A 17,055-nucleotide genomic window follows, 5' to 3' on the forward strand; every position below is an offset into this window, starting at 1 on the left:
CTGTCTACACCCAATGCAAATTTTTTCAAATGCAAACGTTTTTAAGAAATCAGATAAATTTTTCACTTTCTTCAAAGGAAGAAGCCATATATTCTTTTCGTGTTATTTTAACTGATAAAACGATTTTCGAAAACTTCAATTAATATTTTCCAAGAAGTCAAGAATTTTACTTCCAAACCGCCAACTTACTTACCGTCAGAAGAAAAAAACTGGCATTGAAGATATTGAGTACTCTTTTACTAGTAACGAGTACTCAAAAAATTAGTCAGTAACGAGTACTTGTAATCAAATACTCGTTACTTTCCCAACACTAATATATGTCCCAAACATGTTATGCTAGTTTATGAACATTATATGCTTGCACTTAAAAATATTGTGTTAAAAATGTTGAGTTCCAAACATATAATTTTTACACCCAAACATAGGAAAAATAGACGTGTTCGTCCGTGTAGTTGCCACCATTGTCAAATTCCCGAATGCGAAAATAGGCCCCAATTGAAAACGATGCACAATCCCAAAAAGAAAATTGGGGTAATTTTCATTTGAAACATTGGGTTTTATTTTCAAAACGCAAACTGGCCCTAAAAATAAAATGAAGATACTCCCCAAAAACAAAAAAAATACTACTATTGTTTTCCATGTAATTGTTGGGGTCCTAGTTCATTTAGTTCTTGAGGCTACTTTTCATGGGACTCTTATTCATAGGGCCAAACTCCTTAAAATCTGAAAATTTGTTCCCAGTTTTGGCCAATAAATTTAATCTTTCACTCAAACTAATTAAGTATCACGATTTTACAATAATTTGGCCTAAATCATACACAACAGAAATTAATTAAATATAAAATTTATTTCTTGGATTGGTTGTACGATTAATCTCGTTTGCTTTTTGATGGCTACTTCAAACATATATCCTTCCCTGTAGTATCCTGTCCCGGAGTAATAATCTAGATTGCAATAAAGTCAATTTAAAACTTATTTTGATCTATGATAATTCAAGTAAATAGTGTTGCAAATAACCAAGTCCCATCCATTCTTTATTTGCCATCCTCCCACTTCGCACCACCATTACCATTTGAGAACAGATCTTTAATTGTGTTTACATAGTGGTCACTCAAGTACGGCAATTCCACTTTATGGCCATATAAACTGCAATGCTAGACTGCTGGAACACTTAAACAAATATTTAGCCATCAGAAACATTCCTCATATTTCATGGGATGTTACTTTCAACTGGTTGCCAACACTACTAAATGTTTTACGATGGCAACAGAAGTTTGTATTTTGACTTCAGTAATAGAATCTTAGTGATGCCATCATTTTAGTTAGTGTCTCAGTTCTCATCATCACCATTATCATGATTTTTAGTAAGAGGCTAACTCCCATTTTAACTGGGACAAATTTTACGCACTTGTAAGCGAATGGGGTTTAATGTTTTTGTGAGACTAGAATTTCAACATTTCATATTGTTCCCATATAGCAACCTTCAGACTATGTCCGGTGCTTGGTATTACTTCCTGAGCTTGTATTTGATATCCTAAGTTATGGGGTATTTATGAGATACAGGGTGTGGGTGGAACAGTAATTCTAAACACTATACCAAGAAGAAGAAATGCATCAAATCATCATCATCATCAGCTAGAGTAATGTCAAGTGCTTAAGTGTCCCCCAAGCTAGAAGATGGCAAATGTCCTGTGTTACAGGAAAGTAAAACATTTTTATGACCCCCATGATAAGCAGACATTCAGTCCGAAAAAAAATCATCACTTTTTCATAACCTCACTCAAATGTTTCATAGTAAAGGTATTACTGATACTCTCCCTACCATCCAGCATTCATCACTGACACATTCAAAAGTGCCTGCCAAACAAAAGGACCACGGTAAGTGCTTGTCACCATTTGGTAAGGGAATACTTAGGGTGGAGAAAGTGCCTGTAAGCCGATTACAAAGGAATAAAAATATCGCTATTGTTAAAGATAACATAGAGAGTACTGGCACAACCGGAAACCGGAAGAAGGCTATTTGCACATTGGGCGAACCAAATGCCTGTGTGTGTGAGTGTGCGTGTGTTTGTAACCCATTTCGGTTTGTGTTATTGTTCCCCACCCTCTTTATTTGTTCCTTTGTTGTTTGTTGGCTGATGTGGGCCAAGTGACATCTCAATGTCTGGCATTCAAAGATGACTGAACTTAAGTTGTCATTTCCGGTTATCTTGGTATCTTGGTGCTTTGTTGTCTCTAGGATATATGAATGTTGCCGAGATACAAGTGATTGCAATGCTGTGATTGTCATACAAGCCACTATTATCGCATAAAGCCACAGTAAATCCCAGCAACAAGTTAATCTATGAGAGAGACATAAAGAGAGAGAGATAGATAGCGTGAGAGTATAGATTGATACTTAGCAGCAAATTTTTTTGGTTTAAGAGAGATGTCTTTTGATCGTAGAAATGAGAACAAAGAAAGGATGCAAAAACTACAAAACTATGTAAATATCATATTAAATATATTCTGCAGAAAACTATTAATAAAATAATTATTATATAATTAATTAAATAAATTAATAAATTATTATTAAAACAAGTATATACGGCCGTAAGTACGGCCAGGCCGAATCTTATGTACCCTCCACCATGGATTGCGTAGGAACTTCTACTAAATGCTGTCATCCACAATCGAATTACTTGGGTTGCGATAACACTTGCCGATGGCAAGGTATCGTAAAACTTTTTAACACTGTCTTCTAAATTGTAAGTTAGTCCATAAGGGGTATATATTAAACAAAAAAAAGGCCGATTAAATACGTATATAATTCAGTTTGACAAAATTTTCTATAGAAATAAAATTTTGACAAAATTTTCTATAGAAATAAAAACTTGACAAAATTTTCTATAGAAATAAAATGTTGACAAAATTTTCTATGGAAGTAAAATGTTGACAAAATTTTCTATAGCAATAAAATTTTGACAAAATTTTCTATAAAAATAAAATGTTGACAAAATTTTCTATAGAAATAAAATGTTGACAAAATGTTCTATAGAAATAAAATGTTGACAAAATTGTCTATAGAAATAAAATGTTGACAAAATTTTCTACAGAAATAAATTTTTTACAAAATTTTCTATAGAAATAAAATTTTGACAAAATTTTCTATGGAAATAAAATGTTGACAAACATTGCTATAGAAATAAACTTTTTACAAAACTTTCTATAGAAATGAAATTTTGACAAAACTTTCTATAGTAATAAAATTTGACAATTTTTACATGGCTGTTAGAGGCCATATACTAACGAAATGTACCAAATTTCAACCGCATCGGATGACTTTTGCTCCTCCAAGAGGCTCCGGAGGTCAAATCTGGGGATCGGTTTATATGGGAGCTATATATAATTATGGACCGATATGGACCAATTTTTGCATGGTTGTTAGAGACCATATACTAACACCACGTACTAAATTTCAATTGGATCGGATGAATTTTGCTCATCCACGAGGCTCCAGAGTTCAAATCTGGGGATCGGTTTATATGGGAGCTATATATAATTATGGACCGATATGAACCAATTTTTGCATGCTTGTTAGATACCGTATACTAACACCAGGTACCCAATTTCAAACGGATCGGATGAATTTTACCCCTCCAAGAGGCTCCGGAGGTCAAATCTGGGGATCGGTTTATATGGGAGCTATATATAATTATGGACCGATATGGACCAGTTTTTGCATGGTTGTTAGAGACCATATACTAACACCACGTACCAAATTTCAATCGGGTAGGATGAAGTTTGCTCCTCCAAGAGGCTCCGGAGGTCAAATCTGGGGATCGGTTTATATGGGAGCTATATATAATTATGGACCGATATGGACCAATTTTTGCATGGTTGTTAGAGACCGTATACTAACATCAGGTACCAAATTTCAACCGGATCGGATGAATTTTGCCCCTCCAAGAGGCTCCGGAGGTCAAATCTGGGGATCGGTTTATATGGGGGCTATATATAATTATGGACCGATATGGACCAATTTTGGCATGGTTGTTAGAGACCGTATACTTAGACCACGTACCAAATTTCAACCGGATCGGATGAATTTTGCTGCTCCGGAAGGCTCCGCAAGCCAAATTTATGGATCGGTTTATATGGGGGCTATACGTAAACGTTGGCCGATATGGCCCATTTTCAATACCATCCGACCTACATCAATAACAACTACTTGTGCCAAGTTTCAAGTCGATAGCTAGTTTCGTTCGGAAGTTAGCGTGATTTCCACAGACGGACGGACAGCCGGACAGACGGACAGACGGACGGACGAACGGACATGCTTAGATCGACTCAGAATTTCACCACGACCCAGAATATATATACTTTATGGGGTCTTAGAGCAATATTTCGATGTGTTACAAACGGAATGACAAAGTTAATATACCCCCATCCTATGGTGGAGGGTATAATAAATCTGTGTGAGAGGGAGAAGGATTTCTACACAGTAGCATATCTTTTTGTTTAAGAGAGGTGACTTTTGCTAAAAAAAAATAAAATTAATTTAATTTAAATTAAAGTCTGCTAAAACAATTGATAAAATAATAATGGCTAAATAAAAAGAAATATATATGAAATATGTTATATAATAAGAAATAATTAGTGAAAATTAATTATATTTAATTATATAAATTCAAACCAACTGAATTATAATAACATTAAAACAAACAAGTATATGCAGCAGTAAGTTCGCCCGGGCCGAATCTTAAATACCCACCACCATGAATCGAATATAATAGTTTCCTTTGAAAATTCTTCGTCGTAGCGGGTTACTTGATAATATATAGAATTTCAGGGGGTTTTATGACAAATATTCTCCCAAGCAGACAGTTCAACCAGTACGCTTTCCGAAGATACATTTAAAAATTCTACCTATGAAAACAAGATCAGATTCTGGATATATAAGAACCATTTTTGTTTGAGTTTTAGAGGAAGTGTGCAAGAAAATTTAAGTGTGCAAGCAAATTATGAAATAACGCCTGGGCAGCACCCAGTGATAAGAGAGATATTCACCACTGTGGTATCACAATGGACTGAATAGTCTAAGTGAGCCTGAAATATCAGGCTGCCACTATACCTAACCTAACCTAATGCGTGGATCTAAAATCTGTAGATTTTTGTAGATTAATTGATATTTGCGATTGATTTGTTATACCCTCCACCATAGGATGGGGGGTATATTCACTTTGTCATTCCGTTTGTAACACATCGAAATATTGCTCTAATACCCCATAAAGTATATATATTCTGGGTCGTGGGGAAATTCTGAGTCGATCTGAGCATGTCCGTCCGTCCGTTAGTTGAAATCGCGCTAACTTCCGAACGTGCCACCGTGGTGCAATGGTTAGCATGCCCGCCTTGCATACACAAGGTCGTTTGTTCGATTCCCGCTTCGACCAAACACCAAAAAGTTTTTCAGCGATGGATTATCCCACCTCAGTAATGCTGGTGACATTTCTGAGTGTTTCAAAGCTTCTCTAAGTGGTTTCACTGCAATGTGGAACGCCGTTCGGACTCGGCTATAAAAAGGAGCTTCCTTGTGATTGAGCTTAACATGGAATCGGGCAGCACTCAGTGATAAGAGAGAAGTTCACCAATGTGGTATCACAATGGACTGAATAGTCTAACCTAACCTAACCTAACGAACGAAACGAGTTATCGACTTGAAACTTGGCACAAGTAGTTGTTATTGATGTAGGTCGGATGGTATTGCAAATGGGCCATATAGCCCCCATATAAACGGACCCCCAAATTTGGCTTGCGGATCCTCTAGGTGAAGCAAATTTCATCCGATCCGGCTGAAATTTGGTACATGGTGTTAGTATATGGTCTCTAACAACCATGGAAAAGTTGGTCCACATCGGTCAATAATTATATATAGCCCCCATATAAACCGATCCCCCGATTTGGCTTGCGGAACCTCTAAGAGAAGCAAATTTCATCCGATCCGGCTGAAATTTGGTACATGGTGTTAGTATATGTTCTCTAATGATCATGCAAAAATTGGTCCACATCGGTCCATAATTATATATAGCCCCCATATAAACCGATCACCAGAGTTGACCTTCGAAGCCTCTTGGAAGACCAAAATTCATCTCATTCACTTGAAATTTGGTACGTGGTGTAAGTATGTTATATGGTCACTAATAACTGCGCAAAAATTGGTCCACATCGGTGCATAATTATACATAGCCCCATATAAACCGATCCCCAGATTTGACCTCCAGAGCCCCTTGGAAGAGCAAAATTCACCCGATCCGGTTGAAATTTGGTACGTGGTGTTAGTATACCGGTTATATATAACCCCAATTTAAACTGATCCCCAGATTTGACCTCCCAAGCTTATCCGATCCGGTTGAAATTTGGTATGTGGTGAAATTTGGTACATTGCGCTAGTATATGACCATGCCAAAATTGGTCCATATCGGTCTATAGTTATATATAGGCGATCCCCAAAAATAATCTACCAAAATTTTATTTCTATAGAAAATTTGCTCAAAATTTTATTACTACAGAAAATTTTGTCAAAATTTTATTTCTTTAGAAAATTTTGTCAAAATTTTATTTCTATAGAAAATTTTGTTAAAATTTCAATTCTATAGAAAATTTTGTCAAAATTTTATTTCTATAGAAAATTTTGTCAAAATTTTATTTCTATAGAAAATTTTGTCAAAATTTTATTTCTATAGAAAATTTTGTCAAACTGAATTATATACGTATTTAATCGGCTTTTTTTTTGTTTAAAATATACCCCCTTATGGACTAACTTACAATTGAGAAGACGATGTTAAGAACTTTTAAGATACCTTGCCATCGGCAAGTGTTACCGCAACCCAAGTAATTCGATTGTGGATGACAGTCATGACATGACATGGTGGAGGGTACATAAGATTCGGCCTGGCCGAACTTACAGCCGTATCTACTTGTTTTTTTTTTTTGGTTTGTCAACTACAGCGAAACGATGCTGAAAACTCCCTTGGGTTGCGTATACACAGTGGTAAGCACAGCTCTGAAAAAGTTTAACGGTTACGCTCATTATAAGCACACAACTATTGCGCCAAAAAAATTAATATAGGATATGAAGCACTATCTCGGTAAACTGTCTATGCTATCTCGAGTGACTTCAGTCGGTGGTCTGCCAATACTAGATCGTGAATTTTTGTAATTTTGTTCTTTGTCGGCAGACGTTTTAGAAGTAGGTGGACGTGAAATTTGTGAAGCAATTATTTTTTTGATACCCCTCGAAGAAGAATATCAACATTGAAATACTTTCAAGTTTAGCTGAATAATTTACCTTCAAAAAAAAAAGAAGAGCCTCATCGCCAGAGATGGTCTGTATCAAACTTTTTTAGGTTTGCGACTGTCGCAAAGTTGTAAACGTCACATACGCGTCGTAAATGTAGAAAAAGTAACAAAAGTCGCAAACTGAAAATACTTTAGTCGCGTCGGCTAGGCAGCGAATTCGATGATATCCAAGACGATGGTAGGTGCGAAGAAGTTTCAATTCTTAGGAATATTCACAATTTTCGGTTTTAGTCCCCACATTTTCCCTATTGCCTTTTGCACGAGTACAGGGTAACCGTGGATTTTCTCGTCCTTTCTTAGCTTTAAGTTCAGTCTCCTGTCCAATATAACCCCAAGGTATTTTGCACACTCACCAACGGGAATTTCGATACCACCTAAGAAAATAGGCTTGGCCATGGGAAAACTTTCACAAATTTCTGCAGAAACTCACAGCGAATGCTTTCAAACTAAATTAAAAAATGTTCAGGATTTCTTCTATTCAAAATTTGGTTTTCTACAGTAGGTTTACGACTTTTGCGACATACGTATTATACCGTCGCAAATGTATGTCGCAAAAGTCACAGTTTGTGACAGGCCAACCCTGCTCATCACCGATTGCTTTTTTACCCTATTTCAAGGAGACACTCCCCACTCTACAAGGTGCAGAAACTAAACTACTAGTCCTATCTGGTACAATATGATAGTAAATTATTACAACGATACTCTTGCGTCAGACAGGGCGGCCAATTACAATACCAACGGGGGACTTCCACACATCCGTCGATAGATTAATATGAGAACTAAATCTTAATTTTATCCAACGATCAAATTCGAATGAGTCTAAGTTACTATACCTTAAGCATATAGTGGCTCAGGGATTATAACCAAACTATCAGTTTCTTATATCCGGAAAAAATTGTTTTCAGTAAAGGATACTGTTCAGACCTAAACATTCTCCTTGCCTGGTTTTTACTGTAGTCAATAACATTTTCTTTAACACATATGGACAAGACATGACCTCAAGCTGACGATCCTACAAATGGACATGATATCCAAAGGGATTTCAAATTCACTCGCAAAAGCCCATAGTATGTGTCACTAACAACAAACATTGAATTGACCGACATGCAATGACTTGCATTCATGGCAGAATGTTATTATTCGTGTTTTTGCAATTGCTAAGGCGGTTTTATGTTGCCTTCCGGTTTCCGGCTTCCATGTATAGATGTGTGCGTGATTTTTTCAAAACATTGCATTTTACTCACAAGCACATACACCAACACATATTCAGGCTCATATGCTTCTGGCATTTAGAGTAAGGGTATTAATGGCTATTCGTTGTGTACTAAACACACACACAGACACAGAGACGAGTGCATTTATTGGCACATAACTAAACTTCAAAACCACTCTCTAAATGGATGAGCCATAGAGATTATTTGAAGAATACTGCTATGACAGCATAAAGAAAACATTAAAGACGACTAAAAATCCATGGCAATGGGAAATGAGTTTTAAAACTATTTTTAAGTCATTAAATGAATTTCTTTATTATATCAATGTAAATATTTATATATTGGAACAAAAATTAAAATTTTAGTATACATGAATGGTGATGAGATACAAGTGATTGCAATTCTGTTTTTGTCATATATTTACGTCAATAAGCCACAGTTAATCCCAGCTATAAATCTGTGAGAGAGGGAGAAAGAGAGAGAGAGTGTGTGTGATTCTAAATGGAATAGCAAATCTATGATTTCAGAGATGATATTTGATCGTTAATGATGGAGAAAATGAAAGGGAAAATGTAGCTACAACAAGTATATACAGCAGTAAGTTTGGCCGGGACGAATCTTAAATAACCACCACCATGAATCAAATATATTATATTCCTTTGAAAATTTCAGGGGGGTTTGATGACAGCTATTTTCCCAAGCAGATCAGTTCAGTCAGTTATCCCGGAGATAAATGTAAAGATTTTACCTATGAAGACTAGATCAGATTCTGGATTTATAAGAACCATTTTTTGTTTGCGTTTTAGAGGAATCATAAATATCTCTTGTAAGAAAATACAAGAAAATGATGAAATAACGCCTTGATTTGAAATCTAAAATCTATAGATTTTTACCCCAATTATTTAAATGATTACAAGAAATAAAATCTGAAAATTTTACATTCAGTTTCAAGCAATTTTCATGATCAATGCACCTGCTGTACCCTCAAGATCTGAAATCGGTCCATATGGAGGCATTACCAAATGGACCGATAAAAACTAAATCATATACACTTTTTTGTGGGTCTAAAATGCTCGTATATTTCAATTTGTGACAAATCGGATAAAAACTACAATTTCTAGAAACCCTAGGAGTTAAATCGGGAGATCGGTCTAATGAGGGCTAAAAAAACATGGAGGGATACACACAATATTCAGCACATCTAATTGAATCTAGAATCTAGACCCCAAATCGGAGGGCCGGTTTATAAGGGGGCTATATCAAAACCTGTACCGATACACAATATATTCGGCACACCTCTGTATGATCTTAGAATAACCCCTAGATTTCCAATTTCAGGCAAATTGCATAAAAACTACGGTTTCTAGAAGCCCAAGAAATAAAATCGGGAGATCGATCTATATGAGGGCTATACCAAAACATGGACCGATAATCATCATTTTCGGCACATTTCATTATGATTTTAGAATACCTCTAGATTTCCAATTTCAGGCAAATTTGGTAAAAGCTACGGTTTATAGCCCAATAAATAAAATTGGGAGATCGGTCTATATGGGGGATATACCAAAACATGGACCGATAATCATCATTTTCGGCACACCACTTTTATGGTCCCAACATACCTCTAGATTTCCAATTTCAGGCAAATTGGATAAAAAATAAGGATTCTAGAAGCCCAAGAAGTAAAATCGGGAGATCGGTCTATATGGGGGCTATATCAAAACATGGACCGATAATCATCATTTTCTTTATGGCCCTAAAATACCTCTAGATTTCTAATTTCAGGCAAATTGGATAAAAAAACAAGTATATACAGCACTAAGTTCGGCCGGGCCGAATCTTAAATACCCACCACCATGAACAAACTATTAGGGTTTCCTTTGAAATTTCAGGAGGGCTTGAGGACTTGAGGACACTTCCCGAAGATAAATTTAAAGATTTCACCTATGAGGACTATATCAGATTCTGGATTTAAAAGAACCATTTTTGTTTGAGTTTTAGAGGAATCATTAACATATCTTGTAAGTGTGCAAGAAAATTATAAAATAACGTCTTGATTTGAAATCTTAAATCTGTAGAAGTAAAATCTGGAAATTTTACATTGAGTTTCAAGCAATTTTCATGATCAGTGCGCCTTCTACACCCTCAAGAAGTGAAGTCGGTCTATATGGAGGCATTACCAAATGGACCGATAAAAACATAATCCGATACACGTTTTTGTGAGCCTAAAATACCAGAATATTTACAATTTCAGGCAAATCAGATAAAAACTACGGTTTCTAGAAACCCAAGGGGTTAAATCGGGAGATCGTTCTTATGGGGGCTATACTAAAATATGGACCGATACTCACCGTTTTCGGCACACCTCTTTATGACCCGAAAATACCTCTAGATTTCCAATTTCAGACAAATAGGATAAAAACTTCGGATTCTAGAAGCCCAAGAAGTAAAATGGGGAAATATGGACCGATACTCTCCATTTTCGGCACACCTCTTTATGGTCATAAAATACCTCTAGATTTCCAATTTCAGACAAATTGAATAAAAACTACGGTTTCTATAAGCCAAAGACCCTAAATCGGGAGGTCGTTTTATATGGGGACCATATCAAAACATGGACCGATACTCACAATTTTTGGCACACGTATTTGTGGTCCTACAATACCACTAGATTTCCAATTTCAGGTAAATTGAATAAAAACTGCGGTTTCTATAAGCCCAAGAAGTCAAATCGGGAGATCGGTCTATATGGGGGCTATACCAAAATATGGATCGATACTCACAATTTTTGGCACACGTATTTGTGCTCCTACAATACCTCTAGATTTCCAATTTCAGGTAAATTGAATAAAAACTGCGGTTTCTATAAGCCCAAGAATTCAAATCGGGAGATCGGTCTATATGGGGGCTATACCAAAACATGGACCGATACTCACCTTTTTTGGCACACCTTTTTATGGTCATAAAATACCTCTAGATTTCAAATTTCAGGCAAATTGGATAAAAACTACGATTTCTATAAGCCCAAGACCCAAAATCGGGAGGTCGGTTTATACGGGGACTATATAAAAACCTGGACCGATATAGCCCATCTTCGAACTTGACCTGCCTGCAGACAAAAGACGAGTTTGTGCAAAATTTCAGCACGATTGCTTCATTATTGAAGGCTGTAGCGTGATTACAACAGACAGACGGACAGACGGACATCGTTATATCGTCCTAGAATTTCTCCCTGATCAAGAATATATATACTTTATATAATTTGTCCCAAATACATACATTTAAATATCACTCGATCTGGACAGAATTTGACACACTTCTACAAAATCTATAGACTCAAAATTTAAGTCGGCTAATGTTAGTAAAAAATATGGGAAACATTTAAATCTGAAGCAATTTTAAGGAAACTTTGCAAAAGTTTATTTATGATAAATATATATGTATTAGAAGTTTGGGAAAATTAGAGTCATTTTTACAACTTTTCGACTAAGCAGTGGCGATTTTACAAGGAAAACGTTGGTATTCTGACCATTTCTGTCGAAATCAGAAAAACATATATATGGGAGCTATATCTAAATCTGAACCGATTTCAACCAAATTTGGCACGCATAGCAATAATGATAATTCTACTCCCTGTGCAAAAAAATTGACCTATGTGGTCATATGAGTGTAAATCGGGCGAAAGCTATATATGGGAGATATATCTAAATCTGAGCCGATTTCAATAAAATTTGGCACACTTGACTACACTACCAATTGTACTCCTAGTGCAAAATTTCAACCAAATTGGGCCTGGCTTCTGGGGCCATATAAGTCCATATCGGGCGAAAAATATATATGGAAGCTATATCTAAATCTGAACCGATTTCAATCAAATTTGGCACACATGACTATACTACCAATTGTACTCCTTGTGCAAAATTGCAAGCTAATCGGGATAAAACTCTGGCTTCTGGGTCCATATAACTCTAAATCGGGCGAAAGATATATATGGGAGCTATATCTAAATCTGAATCGATTTCAACCAAATTTGGCACGCATAGCTACAATGCTAAATCTACTCCCTGTTCAAAATTTTAACCAAATTGGGCCAAAACTCTGGCTTTTAGGACCATATTAGTCCATATCGGGCGAAAGATATATATGGGAGCTACATCAAAATCTGAACCGATTTTAATCAAATATTGCACACTTGATTATACTACTAATTGTGCTCCTAGTGCAAAATTTCAACCAAATTCGGCCAAAAATCTGGCTTCTGGGGCCATATAAATTCATATCGGGCGAAAAATAAATATATATTGCAGCTATATCTAAATCTGAACCGATTTCAAACAAACTTGGCTCACATGACTATACTACCAATTATACTCCTTTTGCAAAATTTCAAGCTAATCGGGATAAAACTCTGGCTTCTGGGTCCATATAAGTCCAAATCGAGCGAAAGATATATATGGGAGCTATATCTAAATCTGAACCGATTTCTTCCAAAATCGATAGGGTTCTATTCTGACCCAAATTAGGAACATGTGCCAAATTTGAAGGCGATTGGAATTAAATTGCGACCTAGACCATATAAGTCCAAATCGGGCGAAAGATATATATGGGAGCTATATCTAAATCTGAACCGATTTCTTCCAAAATCAATAGGGTTCTATTCTGACCCAAATTAGGAACATGTGCCAAATTTGAAGGCGATTGGACTTAAATTGCGACCTAGACTTTGATCACAAAAATGTGTTCACAGACAGACGGACGGACGGACGGACGGACGAACAGACGAACAGACGGACAGACGGACATGGTTATATCGACTCAGGGACCCACCCTGAGCATTATTGCCAAAGACACCATGTGTCTATCTCGTCTCCTTCTGGGTGTTGTAAACATATGCACTAACTTATAATACCCTGTTCCACAATGTGGCGCAGGGTATAATAAAACTCAATTGAACAAATAATGCAATGTTTGTAAAGGGTGATTCTTTTGAGGTTAGGATTTTCATGCATTAGTATTTGACAGATCACGTGGGATTTCAGACATGGTGTCAAAGAGAAAGATGCTCAGTATGCTTTGACATTTCATCATGAATAGACTTACTAACGAGCCACAACGTCGAATTTTCAGTGAATGGGCCCTAGAAAAGTTGGCAGAAAATCCGCTTTTTAATCGACAAATTTTGTTCAGCGATGAGGCTCATTTCTGGTTGAATGGCTACGTAAATAAGCAAAATTGCCGCATTTGGAGTGAAGAGCAACCAGAAGCCGTTCAAGAACTGCCCATGCATCCCGAAAAATGCACTGTTTGGTGTGGTTTGTACGCTGGTGGAATCATTGGACCGTATTTTTTCAAAGATGCTGTTGGACGCAACGTTACGGTGAATGGCGATCGCTATCGTTCGATGCTAACAAACTTTTTGTTGCCAAAAATGGAAGAACTGAACTTGGTTGACATGTGGTTTCAACAAGATGGCGCTACATGCCACACAGCTCGCGATTCTATGGCCATTTTGAGGGAAAACTTCGGAGAACAATTCATCTCAAGAAATGGACCGGTAAGTTGGCCACCAAGATCATGCGATTTGACGCCTTTAGACTATTTTTTGTGGGGCTACGTCAAGTCTAAAGTCTACAGAAATAAGCCAGCAACTATTCCAGCTTTGGAAGACAACATTTCCGAAGAAATTCGGGCTATTCCGGCCGAAATGCTCGAAAAAGTTGCCCAAAATTGGACTTTCCGAATGGACCACCTAAGACGCAGCCGCGGTCAACATTTAAATGAAATTATCTTCAAAAAGTAAATGTCATGGACCAATCTAACGTTTCAAATAAAGAACCGATGAGATTTTGCAAATTTTATGCGTTTTTTTTTTAAAAATTATCAAGCTCTTAACAAATCACCCTTTAGAAGCCCAAGAAGTAAAATGGGGAAATATGGACCGATACTCACAATTTTTGGCACACGTATTTGTGGTCCTACAATACCTCTAGATTTCCAATTTCAGGTAAATTGAATAAAAACTGCGGTTTCTATAAGCCCAAGAAGTCAAATCGGGAGATCGGTCTATATGGGGACCATATCAAAACATGGACCGATACTCACAATTTTTGGCACACGTAATTGTGGTCCTACAATACCTCTAGATTTCCAATTTCAGGTAAATTGAATAAAAACTGCGGTTTCTATAAGCCCAAGAATTCAAATCGGGAGATCGGTCTATATGGGGGCTATACCAAAACATGGACCGATACTCACCTTTTTTGGCACACCTCTTTATGGTCATAAAATACCTCTAGATTTCAAATTTCAGGCAAATTGGATAAATACTACGATTTCTATAAGCCCAAGACCCAAAATCGGGAGGTCGGTTTATATGGGGACTATATAAAAACCTGGTCCGATATAGCCCATCTTCGAACTTGACCTGCCTGCAGACAAAAGACGAGTTTGTGCAAAATTTCAGCACGATTGCTTCATTATTGAAGGCTGTAGCGTGATTACAACAGACAGACAGACAGACGGACAGACGGACATGCTTATATCGTCTTAGAATTTCTCCCTGATCAAGAATATATGTACTTTATATAGTCGGAAATCGATATTTCGATGCGTTACAAACGGAATGACAAACTTATTATACCCCGTCACCATTCTATGGTTGTGGGTATAAAAAAGGCGGAAAAATTATACGCAAATGCAGCACAAAAGATTTGCTAAAGTCACGTCTCCCACAAAATAGTTCAGAATTTCTTAAAATTTGTGAATTTGACCAATAAAAATCGTATGGTACTAAAGACATTTTTGCAATTTTGAACTCAAGGTTTTTCCTTCATACTTTGAAGTTTTTTAACAAAAAAGTAATTCTGTCCAAAATATTTTCTAGGATTTTTTGAAAAATATTTACTTATTTTTGTGAAATCGACGTGACATCTGTTAAACCTAACTAAAATTAATTAAAATTTTCCATACTGGTGGGTTCACTGTTTTTTGACAGTACAATGTACGAAAATACGAATATTTTCTTTTGCTTTAGTTTGCATTGAACGGTTATTGATTTTTATACCCAAGTTGATAAAACTTTTGACACATACTTGGAATAAAAGCAATTTTATTTGCAATAAACATAAGTTAATTTTAGTACCAGTTTAACGATGAAATTGTTTTTCTGTGTAGAAAAAAAAAATAATAAAATAAATCCACAACATGAATTTCATTATTGTTTCTGACCACCTTCATGTTTATAAATTTGAATAAAAATTTAAATTTTAATTTCTACACCCAATATAATAAAAATTTGGTTCATTGCCTTTTATTTTTGCCTCTATTTGAATAAAATCCCCCCAATCTATCTTTCTCATCACCTCATTCAAGTCACGTCTACTTTAATTTATTTTGAAAACCAACGTATACATTACAAAACTTTCCATTACAATAGAACTACTACGATTCTAAGCGAACGTATATCTCATCACCATAAGAGCTAAAAACAAAACCATTTCACAGTTTTACTCAATTAGAGAATTCATCGCATAGATCAGAGAAATTTATGTCAAATTGATTGACAATCCACGACATTATCGTTAACTATCGATTAACGTAATCCACGTACAACGGAATTCCGGAAGCAATTTAACCGCGTTTACCTGTTAATAGATACGCTTCAACACTTTTACGATTACGATTTAAGTTGATGCACGTTTCAAGCCAAACCCTTAGGATTTTTCCCAGAGCAATAAATTTTCCCCGAGAACAAAGTGCATTTATAAATCAAATATTGATTGATGGGAAGATTGGAATACACCTGAATGTGTATTTTTTTTCAAATGCCTATTTAATATTTTAGCATAGAAACTGAGACACCTATTATATTATATGAGTATGGTTTATCATATACGATCTTCAACTAAGCCAGTCATAGGTTTGTATTTATCAATCAAAAACTCGTCGTTTTTATATTGTGTTATAAGGTTTCTTTAAATTTTGGAGAATTCAGCTTTTAAGATGGAGCTAGCCTGGACCGACTGTTTGAAGAGTCAGCGTAGGTTAGGTTAAATCCTAGTGTCCGTTATATTTCAGACTCACTTAGACTATTCAGTCCATGGTGGCACCATAGGTGGTTTCGTTTCGTTATATTAACGAAATGTGTCAATAAAAGTGAGCCAATGAAACAAATTCGTTATTATAACGAATTTTCTATTAATCAACGTAACGTTTTGTACTAGTAATGAATATTGTCATTGTACTAATGAAAATATTTCATAATATCAATGAAAATTTGTCATTGGCTAAATTTTAATGAAAATTTTTTTTGTGTATATGTTTAGCTCATTGGCAAGAGACCTCCATTTACTGGCCGAGTTCGAACGTCGTTTCACAATATGATGAAACCACAAAGAGAAGCTTTGAAACACTCCGATATGTCATCAACACTACTAAGAGGCGATATTCCACCGCTGAAAAAGTTTTTGGTATTCGGTTTAAACTGTTCGGTACAAAAATA

The sequence above is a fragment of the Haematobia irritans genome, chromosome 5 (genome assembly GCF_050003625.1).
Source record: "Haematobia irritans isolate KBUSLIRL chromosome 5, ASM5000362v1, whole genome shotgun sequence".
Classification (NCBI taxonomy): domain Eukaryota; kingdom Metazoa; phylum Arthropoda; class Insecta; order Diptera; family Muscidae; genus Haematobia; species Haematobia irritans.